This window comes from Pteropus vampyrus, unplaced genomic scaffold (genome assembly GCF_000151845.1).
Source record: "Pteropus vampyrus isolate Shadow unplaced genomic scaffold, Pvam_2.0 Scaffold497, whole genome shotgun sequence".
In the NCBI taxonomy this organism is placed as follows: Eukaryota; Metazoa; Chordata; class Mammalia; order Chiroptera; family Pteropodidae; genus Pteropus; species Pteropus vampyrus.
The window spans coordinates 168,163-184,114 of NW_011889278.1; the positions used below are offsets into that span (position 1 = coordinate 168,163).

General features: G+C 34.2%; 1 pseudogene; it reads right to left on the bottom strand.

Moving 5' to 3' along the window:
- Positions 1–12,202: 12,202 nt before the first annotated feature.
- LOC111732833 lies at positions 12,203–12,321 on the bottom strand (annotated as a pseudogene).
- Between the last annotated feature and the right edge of the window lie 3,631 nt (positions 12,322–15,952).

Below are 15,952 nucleotides of genomic sequence, written 5' to 3' on the forward strand. Positions count from 1 at the left end.
TTAAAACCACATAATTAAAAACATCAGTATAACTATCTGGCCTAAGTTTCAGCTCTAACTACCAGTGTGGAGCTAAAACCAATTTATCCAGTCTCCAAAGCAGAGGCTACCAGCCAATAATGTCTCAAAGGAATGGAACAAATATTCAATTCAAACATCATACTTTTCAGACAGTGGTGCTGATATGGATCCTTAAAAACACACACACAGAATAATTTATATTTCTCTTTTTGATAAATGGCAGTTATTTTGTAACTTTAATGTTTACTTAACTTATAATAAAAGAAATTTCAAGGGTCTGAAAATGAATTTAATACTTGACATTATGCTACATTACAGCTGCATTTTTATGCCAGCACACCTGTTTTCTATCATTGTGATGCACATATTGTTTAAATGTTTATAAGTTCAGAGGATAGATGTACATCTGTAAAACTATTGCTTCCTTTAAACTCTAAATTAGAATGCACATCAAATTATTATTGTAATATATCAATTTCAAGATCAGAAAAGACAGACATTTATTTGAGCTATTGCTTCTTACCTTTTCTCAGTATCTGTATTCGGAACTCATTGACTTCCTTATTTTTTAAATGATTTGTTTTGTGTTGGCAATTATTCTCTAGAATGTTTCTTAACTTTATAATATAAAAAGAAAACAGAAGATAAACTTGTTGATAAAATTCTTAATGTCTTACTAACTCCATAAAAAAAAAGAAATGTTTACTTTTTTCCTAAAAAGATGCTGTTTCAAACATTCAAATTTTTTGAAAAACGTTAATAATAATAATAAATGCTTTTACATGTACCCAGAGATTTTACTAACCTACATGCCTCCGAAGGTCAGGGAGCTAATGAGCATGTTCCTAGGTCAAGACCAGGGCTGAAACTGCATAATTCTGTATTGCAGGGGAAAGGCATTTATAGTAGGGGGAAAGCATTATGGGGGCTACAGTTGAGGATGGTCACAGTATGCCACACTGACAAGAGTTAGTGAACTGAGTGTTTCACTTAGGAATCACTGATATAGAATCATTTGTCTCCCTACAATTGGCAAATTCTTGTTCCTTTTATTTTCCTTCTGGAATCATTAAAGCAGGAGATGTCTCTCTTCATCACAATTTAATTCCTATTGGGGAAGAATTAAATAAATGAAAGAATGACAATCATTTGAAAGATTGATATTTGGAAGAAGTGATTTGCAGGTATTGAATCCTTGGAACTACAGAAGAAAATCTGAGTGGGAATTATAATGCTTTCTCAAATCAAGAACCTTGTGAGTGGGTTCATTGTATGCATGCTGTAATCCTTGTGAGGGGCATCTGCGCCTATGGGACAGTAAGTGGAAGGCAATCCTAGGAAGAAGATATATACATTCTACAAAGATAGCAAAACAATATTAAACATGTAGCAATGTGGGCTTTGTTAGACCATTTTATTTGCTAGCTTCTTGGGGAAATTTGGGGAAGGCTTTACCTACACGATTCTGTCATGTTAAGGCAATTTGAAATTTGATGACAGTGGGAGACTGATAGGAATCGGAGGGAAAGAATTAAAAACAGATGTGTGATAGAGATGGAAATGCAAGGATGGAAACTTATTTGTAGAGAGCACCACTCCTAGCTTAGTGGGAAAATGGACGACTGCTTGGTAAGGATTACTCAACATGTTACATGAAAGGGAGTAAACGGATAGAGAAATGCAGCTGGTCTAAACAAAAATCACTGCTTCCTGGAACTTTTTGATTAATATTCTTATTTATGGGCAGTCATTTAAAAATCATTTGGCTTGGTAGCTAGCTCTCTGTTAAGATACTTTTTATTAGATTCTCAAAGGTTGTTTAGTAAATAGCCCTATTCTGTTTGTCACTAGTTTGGTATTTGCCTTGGAATAAATATAAAACTGTGTTCCCTTTTCCCATCTGAGAATGAATAGTAGGACATTTTAGATAGATTATATTTTCACGTTAATGTAATAGATATAAAAACTTAAGAAAAAGGAATCTGTTCTAAAGAATTCTACTTAACTCCTATTTGCCTACAAGAAGCTCTATGTATCAGGATAGAGCTGCACTTAAAATAGATATGGCCATTTTAAGGAAGATATGAAATATCTTTATGTTCTGAGAATGACAGAGGCTTAAAAAGATCTTCATGGTCTCAGCACAGAGAATGAGCTGGCCAAATTGAGTTACAGAAAGATAGGTGATACGCTTAGGAGCTTTAGATGGATTAAATTCACAACACCCAATAAATTACATCTTCAGGAGAAGAGCGAGGGTCAATGAGCTCTCTAAGAATATTCCAAGCACAGATTTCCATACCACCATAGATACATCCAAAGTTGAAACTTAAGTTCTGCTCCACTATACTTTGCTAATTTATGTCTATGAAATTCAGAAAGCAGTTGGCCTCTGAGATCAACTTTTTACCTTGGATTGTCTATGGATCATTCTTTTCCTCTGACTTACCTTAGCATTTTCAATTTATATTGTTAATTTTTACTTACTGATTGGTTACTCTCCATTTGAGGGGATCATTTTAGATTTGTCCAAACCTTAATTCTAATATTCTTGAGTTTTAGAATTTGGTATGTAAGAGCACTCAATCTGCTCCATAGATGGATACAAAACTAAAATAGAGTGAACAAACTGAGTTGCAGCTGGATAGCTGTCCAATAGATCAATAGGAATGTCCAATCTTTTCTCTTAAAATATAGAATCCTATCTACTTCACTCAGTAAAAAGTATCCCAGATTTCTCCGTACAGCCATGTTTATTCACCTTCTTGGACAAAGTTTTCCAAAAAGTAAAACGTTTCAATAACAGAAGACATAATTGATCTGGTCATATTCCTCAGCACATAAAACTTAAATATAAAAAATTTGATTACTTTATAGATTTAAAAATTTGTAGGTTATAACTCAAAAGGAAGAGGAGAACCTATCTGAATGTCAAGACATTCTGTTTCAAATACAAAAAAATTGTTTTTTCACTCCCTCATTACCTATAACATTTATCTGAACAAATTCCTATATAATGAATCAGTTCCAAAATATATTGATTAATGCTAGTTAACTATTCAATTAAAACTTACAACTCTACTTCCTCACAAAGAGCTTAAACCTGCAAATTTCACATCAGAAACCAGTATTTCTTTCTGTGTTGACAATATTAGTGTGAAACATCTTTCAGATACACTCATTTCTTTCTTGAATGTAATATAAAGCCTACCATCAACTCAGCCTCTAAGTAAACACAGCAATATGTGGTCTCAACATGGGAGCCATTCATTGCTTTGAAGACAGTGTCAATTATTGCTTAAATAGTCAAAACTGGCTTTGCATCCCAATAGTTGGCAGTAACACATTTACTCAGCAATGACTCTTTTATGTAATATGAAGGCTTTAAAAAAAAAAAAACAAACCTGCTGTTCTTATCTATTTATTTGTATTATATTTCTTTTAAGCCTCACATTCATGCTCACACAAGCACACCCAACTAAGTTTGATTTACATTTTTACTTTATAACAGTTTCAAAGGTAGCAGGGCAATATTATCTCTAAGTAGATAATGAGTATTATCTACTCATTGTACAGAAGAGGCAATGCTACAACTCGTACCTTATTTTTAGGGCACCCTAGCCTAAGAGCCACTCTAAGCCTAGTAGAAACATGGTAAGCTGCCTCTAAGAGCAAAAACTCTCAGCATTTTTCAATTTCTCTGTTGAATGTGCTCATTCAAATTACTTCGCTTCCTCCTAGGTTTCTAGTAATGCTTTGTGCTGAGCTGTGTTTTCCCCCAGGACAGTGTTTACTGTTTACCACCATACCAGCTACCCATCTCTCAGATGCATGCACCGAAATCCCCACTTGTTACAGATCCTGCCACGTGACTCGACTTTCAAGGTAATGGAGTGCTTTGGTTTGTTGGACTCATTAAGAATAGCCCAGGAATACTCACTAGCCTGGAGTATATTAGCCCAGCCATAAATGGTGGGGTTCAGTCTAGAGCCAAAGAGCTCTTCTCCATTTGTGGTCTTGAGTCCTAATATTTAATGTACAATTCCCACAGTGAAGGTTGGGTATCCCAGTGGGGGCAGGTCACGGTACTTCTGAATCTCCACTCAACCCATATTCCCTGCCTTATTGCACTCTTCACCCAACTGGATATTTCAAGGCCAATACTTAGAATTAAGATGTAATCTGCAGCCAACCCCCATGGAAGATTTATCTAGTCTCCTATTGTACCTTTTTGGATAAGTCTCTGAAGCCATGGAAATGCTCTTGGCTCTTGCATTACATCATTGGTTCATCAACTAAACTCTGTATAATTCCCATCTTGTGGGGAACCTGTGTGCCTCAAACCCAAGCAATATTTCCAACATTATTCTCTTATCTTTTGAATTATTTTCTTATATTCTTGCCTTATACAGTAACCCATTATTACTCCATGCCTATAACTCTACTATGGATAATTATATATATATATTATATATATAATTATTAAGCAATTAATGTATATATATTAAAGTGTGATGACTAGAATTACCAAGAGGAAGAAGCATATAGCTCATATATGGAGAAATTACTTCTGCAATAAAATTATCCAAAGTGTATATAATTTTTCAGTTTTTCAAGGCCTCTGATATGAAATTTACTATGATAATTATTTGAGCATTGCAATGAATACAGAGGAGATTTGGTAAAAGATTGAAATCAGAGACTCCGTAATTCATAATTTTAAGCTTTTCTTTTCCACAATAGCAGAGCTTTGGTTTTGAATTTTCCTACACAATTTGACCTATGCTCTGATTTTTTTTCTATAATATGATGCCCAAGAACTGAAACCTCAAATTTCTCAAACAAAGGGAACTTGCAACAGCAATTAATATTTATATGAGCAGCCAAATTTGCTGCTGAAGACAGGTGAACAAAGAGATGCTAAGAGTCTTGACATTCAGCATTCACTATACGTTTTAATAACTCTCAAGTTATTGAATAAATGACTCTAGATGGTGAAGCTGCAATTTTAGCTCAACAGAATAGTTATATAGCTATCCTCTGCAAAAAAAATGAAATTATACAAATATTGATTGCTCATCTGTCTAGAAAACTTTCTAGAATATTTTTTAGGATTGCAAAGGATGACATTTGGGCTGAGATTTTGGTAACCGAATCAGGATAAAAGTATAACAGGCCTGAAGCATCCTGTTTACTTCCCACAAGTAAAGTGAGAGGAAAAAAATTTTGTATATACTTGTTCCTTATTTGGTTATTTCTCAGTACTAGGACATTTGACCAACAGGCTAAATTTCATTGAGGCTGTTTTAAACTGGCAAATAGAATATGGCCCAAAATGTTAGTGAATCTGCAATTATTCTTATAGGCCTAGACCAGAATTTAATTTAACAGTCTCAATTTATCAAACATTACTCATGTATATACTATTCGTTTTTAAAAAAATTCCTCAATGTATCACTTGTGTTCATATTTATTTAATATTTTTCTTTAAATCGATTCACATTTTTACTTAAATTTATTTTCATAAGGAAATTTTCTTATTTCCATGAATGGAAAACCAGTAGTTCTGTACCATGGTGAGAATGTGACTATAAGCTAAACTTAAGGGAAACAAAACAGTGTTATTAAATTTTAGCTAGATAATAATGCTAAACAAAAGCTCTTAGACTTAAGTCTACCTTAGATTGTTGCAAGAGGGATAAAGAAGTTTTAGAGAGCTGTTTAAGATATACTTGCACTAAGTTGAGACTTTTCTCCTTGAAGTAATCAAGACTAAATGATAACTGGAAAATACTTTTCTAACCATGTAATTTAATATTACCCCAAATTATTTCCACTGGTTAGAATACCATACTACATATAAGATAATGAGAAACATTCACTTATAATGACTCATGGGCTGCTGTGTCACATAAGATTTCGTTCAGTTGCATGTAACAAAAATCCAACTCTGGTGGCTTAATCAAATAGGGGTTTAATTTGTTCTCACATTATTCAAAATCTGGAGGTAGAGTACAGGAATGGGACAGATGCCTGAGAAAGTCACCAATGATCCTTCTAACCTTCTAACTGATATATTTTATAACTAAAGCATTTAGTAAGCATTTAGTTATAAAATATATTAGTTAGAAGGTTAGCTTCCTTCTAACCCTCTGCTCTACCACCCTTTGCATGACATCTATCCTCTAAAGAGGAGGAAAGATAACCGGCAAAAGGCAAAGAGCAGTCAGTCAAGTCTTCCTTTTTAGCGTGAAATAAAATATATAGCTTATTCTTCAGTAGACTTCCATTTCCAGCTCATTGATCAGTATGAGTCACATGACTGCTCTTAGCTATAAGAGCAGTTAAGTCTTTTTACCAGGCATTTGCTCTCTGAAAGCAAAACTGGGATCCTACTCATAAAGATCAGGGGGAGAAAGAAATGTTTAGTGCCAACCATGTCAAACTTTTCTCTTTGGAATCACAAATTACTTTCTTTGTTATATCTTGCTGTTGAGATTAATTTGTACCAGTTACTACTCAAAGTCACAGGACACATAACTTTGTTATGCTCTCATCTAGACATAACAATGACACTATATTTCTGCTGCTGGGTGCCACAAGAGAATGGACCCACCTAGATGACAATACAAGGATGTAAGGAACCTGAATTTGATATGCCTTTGAGATATTATAAACTCTATTTATTGTTACCCACACTTAGTTCAATAGTTCCTTTCTCTCTAACCCCGTTTTCTTCCTTTTCTGTCTTACCATCTCTATATTATCATTCAAGCACTCACAACAATTTTATCTAAAATATATCAGTGATAACAAAAGTGGAATGTGCTTTGCTAGTCATCTTACTAAATGCTTTAGTTCTTTATAGTGTCGATTTGTTTGTTCAGATATAGCTACTGTATAGACACACACACATATACATATATATGTATATATACAACATGTGTATATGTGTGTGTGTGTATATATATATATATACATGTAGTTGCTTTGTAGTTGTTCATCTAACTGCATTCCGTATTCAGGGATCATCTGCTTATATGTGTGATTTATCTCACTCAAATACACAGAACAATATCCCCTCCAAAGCAGTTTGAATACTTTAGAAAAAAAGAAAACACAATTGAGAAAAATTGTGGCTCCCATAAGTCTAAGATTTTAGAAGCCTCTCTTATGTTTTTTTTCCCCCCCCTGCAAAATCTAAGGCTTAATGTGAATAATTATTGTGGTTAAATTTTATCCAGAGAGATTGCATATCTGTCAAGATACTAACTGCCCAAGTCTACTCTAGTAGAATGGAATAAAATCCAGAAGAAAACCTATTTATTTGATAAATCAAGACTTCTCATTTTTGTCAAAACTAACCAGAAAAGCTACATAGAAGAAAATTTTAAAAATTGCAAATTTTAATGCATTCTTAGATCTCTACTTTGTTAGTCTATATCTGACTTAATAGTCGGTATTTTTTATATGCTTGAAAAATCCAAAAGTATCTAAACTTACATAATCTTATTTGATTCTAATTTTACAAAGTAGGTAGAAAATACATTATTGTCCACATTTTATAGATAAAATCAAAAGTGCTTAAATGTCAGGTGTAGAACTTATATATCTGATTGCTAGACCATAGGGAAAAATTTCCTTTTCCTTGATAAAAGGCAATCTGAATTGTTGTATATAATGACAATGAGCAAAAAAAGCCCCATAACTAGATATTTTATTGTTACAATTCCCCTGCACAGTGGATAAATCTGCCAAGTTCCAGAATAATGACAAGTGCCTCTTTTTGCTAACTTGGGAGATAAGGTTTGAAAGCATTATCTGATAGAAGTACAAATTGTTTTTTTTTTTTTCATGGTTTATAACTTTGTATGTCTTATATAAGCGCATATTTCCTACCTTGCCATCTTAAAGATATTCTCCTATATTTTTCTAAGAATTTTTCAGTATTGTAGAATATTGTTTAAATCACTTGGTATTTGTTTGATGAATGACGTGAGGTAGGAATTATTTATTTTTTCTCTCACACATATAAGCAATTGTCCTGGAATTATTTACTGAAGTGTCAATCTTCTCTCCACTAATTTGTGATGCTGTCTCTGTCATGTATTACTTTTGTGTATATGTGGGGCCATCGCACTGTCCCAGATGTAAGACTTTACATCAGTGTTACACTATATTAATTTCCATATTTTATAATTAAAGTCTTGATATTTATTAGACACTCCAATGTTTAGAGGCTGGAGGTATCAGAGAAAATAAGAAGTGTAAAATTTGGTTGAATTAAGAAGTAAAAGAAGAGAATGATGTTCTGAAGATGAACTGAAGAAAATAATCTTACCTGGGGTATTGCAATAATTACTAGTCTCTATGCCTTTGTTCTTGTCCCTTACACAATTTGCTCTTCTCATCAGCCAAAATAAACCACCGAAACTCAAGCCAGATCATATAATTCCTCTCATCAAATTCTCTAATGACTTTCTATCTCACTTGAAGAAAAATCCATAGTTCTTAATATGATCTACACAGCCTAAATAATCTCAGTCGACACTAACTCTGACCTCATCACTTTCCACTCTCTCCTTTTTTGGAAATCTACTTAAACTACGCTGGCCTCATTTCGGTTCCTCAGACATAACAGTTATATATCTGCAGCAAAGCCTTCGCACATACTCTACATGGAAAACTCCTCTGCTGGATGTTGTCATGGCTGTTCCCTCATTTTCTACTTGTCTCTACTAGGAAGAAACCTCATTAGAGACCCTTTACCTGGCCACTCTATAAAATAGAGCACTCTCTCCACCATTTGTCTTAAATTTTTATTGTTCTTTCGTTTTTCATAACATTTAGTACCCCTAGAAATGTTATAAATTTATTTTCTTTTTGTCTGATCTCCTTCTTCCCCCAATGTCTATAAGTCTCATTTCATTATAAATCTCTGGTTCATTGCTATATTACAGAAAGTTAGAATAATACCTATCTCATTGCAAGCACTGCAATACTTGATATAAGTTAAATAGAGAGAGAAAGTGCCATTTACCTTCAAAAGACAGTTCGGAACTCATGGAGAAAGCCTACCAAGTCATAACTTTTGGAGTCAGGTAGAATAGGAGTTTAAATCCCTGCTTCAACACTTAAGTACGTCAGGTGAGTTACTTTAAGCTTTGATCTTATCATCTGTACCATAGGATAATAATACCGGCCTCACAAGATTGATTTTATGGTTATCAATGCCATACTGTGAATGAGATAAGTTTTCCATAAATATCAGTTTGGTTTCTTTAATTGGCATTTTGTTTGTTTGTTTGTTTGTTTAAGTGTCAACTTAAATATAAAGTAAAAACTGAAAAGACAGAACCAGGTGAAAAGAGAGAAATGTAGTTAACCGGGGCATACTGGGAGAATTTATAAGTATATTTGTGGTTTTTGGTTTTCAGAAAGGGAGGCAAAATGAAGCACATATTTATCGAGGACTGGCAATGTGTCAATAATTTTACTTACAGTATTTTCTTTATTGTTTTAATTTTATAAGATATGTAATGCTTTTGTTTTACAGATGAGAAAACTGAGAATCAAAGGGATTAAAGAACTTGTTTGAAGCATATCAGAAGCAAAAGAACAGATTCCCATGCAAGATCTGTCTGACTTCTCCACTCACCCTGTTTTGCTATGCTAAGTTTTTTCAGTATAATAATAATAATAATAATAATAATAATAATAATAATAATGTAATAATAAGATATTTAGCACCTCTGCTTTAACAGCTAGGATTAACTGAACCAGACTGGCGTTATTAAAACCAGTAACAAAGATCTGGTACCACCAGTAAGTGGGAGAAAGGTAAATAATTTTTTGAAAGGGCAGCATCAAAAATGCAACTGTAAGAAATTTTGTTTCTTCAAACAAAATTGCACTCTACACTGTTTCATTATAAGAAAAACAAATATATGTATTTTTTTTTTATTATCTAAAAATAAATTTGTTCCCATTTGTAAAAAACAAAGAATAATAGTCAGTGGGGTAACCTGTTTTTCTCAGTTGCCTGCGTAGAAAAAAATCCAGGGAGTAAAAAGAATATTCAATGGCATTTTGTGAGAGTGGGGCCACAGTGGACTGTCTATAGTTTTGTTCTAAAATGCCTCATGGAATGGCAATAGATTAGTCCATTTGTCATAGTCTGGCCTTCTTTGTAGACTTCTTGGATTTGTTCTACTCCTAGAATATAGATCCTTCTCCTAGGGATCTATTTATTTTAACCAACAACTTTCATCCCCCAAACCAACAAACATTATTTCTTTAGATATATTGCTACATCCAATCTGGTTATAAGCTGGTCTTCCTGTCCAGAAATAATGATCATGATGGTGATGATAACAATAAATGAGGAAAAAAGATATTTTAGCACTTATTTTGTGCCAGGCACTCCTGAAAGTAGTTTGCATGTATTAACTAATGTAGCTTTAAAACAACCTCATGATATACATACTATTATTTTTATCTCCATTTTAAAGCTGAATAAACAGGCACAAGTAGATTAAGTTGCTCAAGTGCACACACCTTAAGAGGTGGGGCCTGAACTCACAGCAGTTCTGCCTGGGTCTGCTTTCTGCTCCCCTCTCAACCACTCAGGTGGGCTTTTGCACAAATATGGCTATGCATTTTTGATGGGGTCTAATCTAATTTTTGTTTATTTTGCTTTTTCAGTGCTCGGAGAACACTTTCATTCCCTTATTTCCAAATTATGGTGAGGGTGAGGTGCAACCCTGAAGAGGTGAAACATTTCGTAGGCTCCAAATACTAAGAATCTAATGACCACATTTTCAGAGGTGCATAGCAGGGGCATATGACATGTTAATGGATGTTTCTGTTAATTTCAGGGTTAAAAGACAGTCTAGCGCCCTGCATGATATGGTTTAGAAGCATGAAATGTGGGGATATTTTGGACATTTTGTTATTTTGTGAAACGAGGTACTAAAGTGTTTTAGAATGGATGAGATTAGAAAGCCTGAAACATACAGGCATAAAATATATTTCTATAAAATATGTATTAGATATATTCCATACCTGAAGTAAATCTATCTGCCCATACCTGAGCTGCCTTAAAAATCTAGCAACTGATCTCGGAGTTAAAAGTAAAATACCTTAGGAAAATTAAGGAAACTTTCTAGTATGCACCCTGAAGTCTCAGCATTTTTGAGTGATAGAGAGAACTTTATATGGTAGATTTGGGGCCTGCCCTCCAATAATAGCAATATAAAAACATTGCATTATATTTTTTAGTAAAGTTTCATTTTACTATTTCTTATACTTTGTTTTTCCCTTAGGGAAATAAAAAATATAAAAAAAGAAAATGAAGGGGCACCTTTTATTTCTATATTATTCTAACACAATTTCTCTATTAAATTATATGGAGTTGAAATATATCTGCCCAAAGAAAATTGAAGAAAATGCAAAACTCATTAAAAATGTGTATATTAAAAATTGGGATAATGATGCTAACCTGGAACTGCAGAAACCATGGACCTTATAATCATTAATTTCCTGTGTTTCAAATAGTATGCGCTATTGCCTTTCTGAGGCAGAGCCTCATGAGATATAATGATAGAGATGACTGATGAGTTTTTCAGAATGGTTTACATGCAAACCTCTACCTTTAGTTTACGGCTGTGATTACTATTTACAGAGCTATTCTTCATCTCTCTGTTGGTTTTAGGTTTTTGTTTTTTTACCCTAAAATCCATTATATTAAATGTTTTTTTTCTTTAAATTGCTATTTGCTGTGTTGATTTTTTTATTGTTGATTTCAAGTATTTCTATCAATGGACTTTTTTTCTGTTTTTGGAAAGAGTGCCTGAACTCTATAATTATGGGTAAGGTTAGAAATTTTTCCTTTTAATAAAACTTTTTCAGTTACACAGTCTTTCAACTTCATAATCCCAGCCCTTAGATTAAAAAAAAAAAAGAATGTATTCATATATCACAGTGGTTCATGGTGGGTTTAGAAATATACTCTTTCTTTATCAAGAGTGAACCCTGAAGTTGTGTATGTCTGAACAATATTCTTTTTATTATTATTATTATTTATTTATTTTTTTTAGGCAAGGCAACCTTTGATTGATCTCACAGATTGCAAAGACCTTATCAGCTTACAATGCCTTATTTTTTTTATTTTTATCTTTTACTCCTACAGCACCTGGTCTTCCTAGGTGGTCTCCCATCCAAGTAGTAACCAGGCCCGACCTTGCTTAATCTCTGAGAGCAGACAAGATCAGGCTTGTTCAGAGTAGCATGGCCATAGACTGAGCAATATTCTCTAGATCCTTTATAGTGTTAAATTTTCAAAGTTATAATTAAAAGTTAATATAATTGACTTCTAGTGAAGGTAATTATAAGGAATGACTTAATATTAGAAGTTTTCAAAGTGTCGAGGTTTTATTTTCAAAGTCACAATGTATCATATACATTTTAGTTTATTTGAAAATATAAAGAATTTTATAAAAATTATCTCTCTTCTTAAACCAGTTTGACCAAGTTATCATTTTCCCCTATAATGAAGATGTATAATTCTTTAATCATAATATTCCAAGCCATAGAAAATTTAAAGGTCTTCTCCATAATTGTGGATATTTCTAGTATATGTTTTTGTTGTATTTCTACATGCAATTCTTACATTCTTAATATTTTCTCTCTTATACTCTACACGATCACAAATAATAATACACTTTCACTGGATCCTTCAAAAAACAAAAGCTTTTCATGAGTTTAACTTTTATTCAAAATTTTGAAGGTCATGGAGATGGTTCTATTATGTCGACAAAGTCTTCTGTAAGCTTATTGTCTCACCCATCCACTCCAGGTTGCTTCTTGAGCTCCAAGTTATTCTCTGCTATGGGGAGAAACAAGCTTCTCACATCTCTTATTCTATAACATAAATGTCGCAACCTATCAATGTGTAATATAAAACAAAAGGCCTTCAATCCTTCATCAGAGTTTCACTTTTTTCAAAAGGAATTGCAGTTATAGATTCTGATTTATTTTTTCTTTCTGTTACATATAATGCTTACTCTTATTATACAGTTAAACTATTCCCCCTTTGTTTATGCTTTTCAGAGAGCTCAAAGCTAAATACGTTTTCTTAATCCTTGATTTTAGATATTTGTATTTTCACCCTCATCTTTGCTTTATTACAAGTTTCTTAAGATTTTATTCTCATCTATATTATTTTTAAGTAGCTCAAATAATTTTTTGAAGTAAATGGCTTATTAATACTTTTCTCCTCATTTTTATGTATATGTACATGTGTAGACACATATATGTTCATGTATAAGCATATATATGTGTATGTGTGTGTGTGTGTGTGTGTGCAAATATTCCAAGAACTTTTTCTCGGTCTCGCCTATAAGTTACGAGGTTGTTCATGCTACCACATCACTGTAATCCTCTTCTGCCATTTCATTTTTCATTTTAGGGGCAGTTTGTGGGAAGTATTTAGGAGCTTAATGTGACACCTGGTGGATGGTTCAATCTCAGATTCATAAAAGAACTGGACATTGACAGATATGAGGTTTTAAGTTTGTCCGGAACTACCAAGGTCAGTTACACCTCTTAGTTGGCCAAGATCAGATTAAGAAAGTAGGCTTCTGGAGAGTGATGTAAGCAACATGCTGGAATAAAAGTTTTTATTCTCTTCTCCACAAAGGATGCTGATTTTGACAATCACACCCACACAAGAGTACCTTATGAGAGTCCAAGAGTCCAGCGGAGATGTTCTAGCACAGTACTGGAGGAAAAAATCTGAGATTAAATACAATCTCATCTGAGATGAGATTGAAGAGGATAAAAAGAACAGTTTTACTTTACTCATACCCCCTTCCCCCCAAGGTGTCACAGCTCAGTGCCAAGGGAGATGTCTTGGCCCATGATTTCTCCTATAAGGGAAAACGATAGTGTGTAAGTGAGCACCTGGCTTCTCCAGCTGTGTGGGATGCTGCCAAAGAGACTCAATTATTTCTCATCTCATTCAGAATACTAAAGTGATCTACATGACTGAGAGGTGAAAAGAGACTAGGAGCACAGCAGCCAGGGCCTAGAACGCATCAAGATATGTGGATCCATTCTTGCTTTGCCGGCACATGTACTAGATATAAAGATCCTAGTAACTACTTTGGATTCTATTCAGGGAGCCTGCCCATCAGCCTCTGGGGATGCCTCATCAGCAGACCCAGTCAAATGGCCCACAGGCACTCCCAATGTTCGGCACACCTCACCCTTTGCAAACACACCCCCCATAGCCACCTCCCTGTGAATGCCCCAGAGTCAATGAATGTGAGCTTTTAGAGACAGCTAGTGAGCATGCACAGAAAGCTGGCTCAATTCTTTGGAATTGGGAGAAAGCACACAAACTTGAGTATTCACCACCATCTTACAGAAAGCAAGTGGGAGGCTCTCAGCATATGCCCTGGCTTTGCAGGATCAAGAGAAGACATACAATCTTAAGGACCCTCCCCTCCCCAAGAGGAAACAAGAAGTGTGCAGCGGGAGTATCCACAGAAAAGGTCTCGGAGAGCCTCAGAATCTCCAGCAGAGCTGGGAGGTAAAGATATTTCTCTCTTGAAGCCAATCAGTAAAGAAGACTGGAGGAGGTAACTGCTTCTTTAAGTGTAAAGACAGCAATGCAAGATTTCAAGGAACACACACACAAAAATCACAGAAACCTAGCACCACCAAAGAACACAATAATTTTTCAGTAACTGACCCCAAAGAAGTGGAGATCTATAATAAGTCAAAGATGAAATTCAAAATAGTTGTTTTAAGGAAACTCAGTGAGCTACAAGAAAACATAAAAGGTGACTCAACAAAATCAGTAAAACAATACAAGAACAAAAAGGGAAGTTTAACAGATAGAAGTAATAAAAAGGAATTAAACAGAAATTCTGGAGCTGAAGGATTCAATGAATGAAATAAAAAATCAGCTTAAATTGAATCAAGACTTGGATAAGAAGCAGAATGTATCTGTGAACTTGAAAATAAGTTATTTGAAATAAACCAGTCAGAGGAACAAAGAAAAGGAATAAAAAAGAGTGAAGAAAATCTATGTGATTTACGGAATATCTTCAAGTGAAAGAATTTACACATTAGGGGAGCTCCAGAAGAAGAGAAGGGAAAAAATTCAGAAAGATTATTTAAAGAAATAATGGCTGAAAAATTCCCCAGTCTTGGGAGAGATATAAAGATTCAAGTTCATGAAGCTTCACTTTTATAGGAAACAGTGAACAAGACTAGGAAGAAGTGGGTGCAGAATGAGCAAATGGCACGATTGAAAGTTGAGCAAAAAAAAAAAATTGTTTTTCTCTGCAGTCAGCTGATTCTCAGAAGAGGTCACTAAGGAGAGTCATTCTGCATGTCAGTGTTTGCTTAAACTTAGGGGCAAGACAAAGTTTAAGGACCTAGAATAAGGAAAGAAGCCTGACTGAGCTTTGGTCAAGTCAAGTTAACAGGCATTTTGTTCAGATTGGTCAATGGGAACAAACAATTCAGCTAATCATTATGAGATAAGATGAGAATTTGGAAGGTCTATGCCAAATCTCATATATGTGCATCTTATCTAAGTCATAAGGGGAAGAGTGGTTCTTTGCAGTAGGCTGTTTCTCAGAACACAGAAGTGGATTTTTTAACCATCATTGTTTTTCAGGAGCGCAGGTCTCAAGTAAAGTTCAACATTGTCAGGGATTACTGGAATATGAAATTCTCTGCAAGGACATGGATCAGAGTTCTACTAAATTGTGGAAGAAAAAGTATTGCCAGAGAGACCATGAGTCCTATATTTAAAAAATCCCCTTTGACTAATCAAGCTTTAAAACAACTTGATATCCCACAAAATTTGTATAAGAAACAGGCTGCAGAAATTGTATAGTCTCCAAGTTGTGCATTT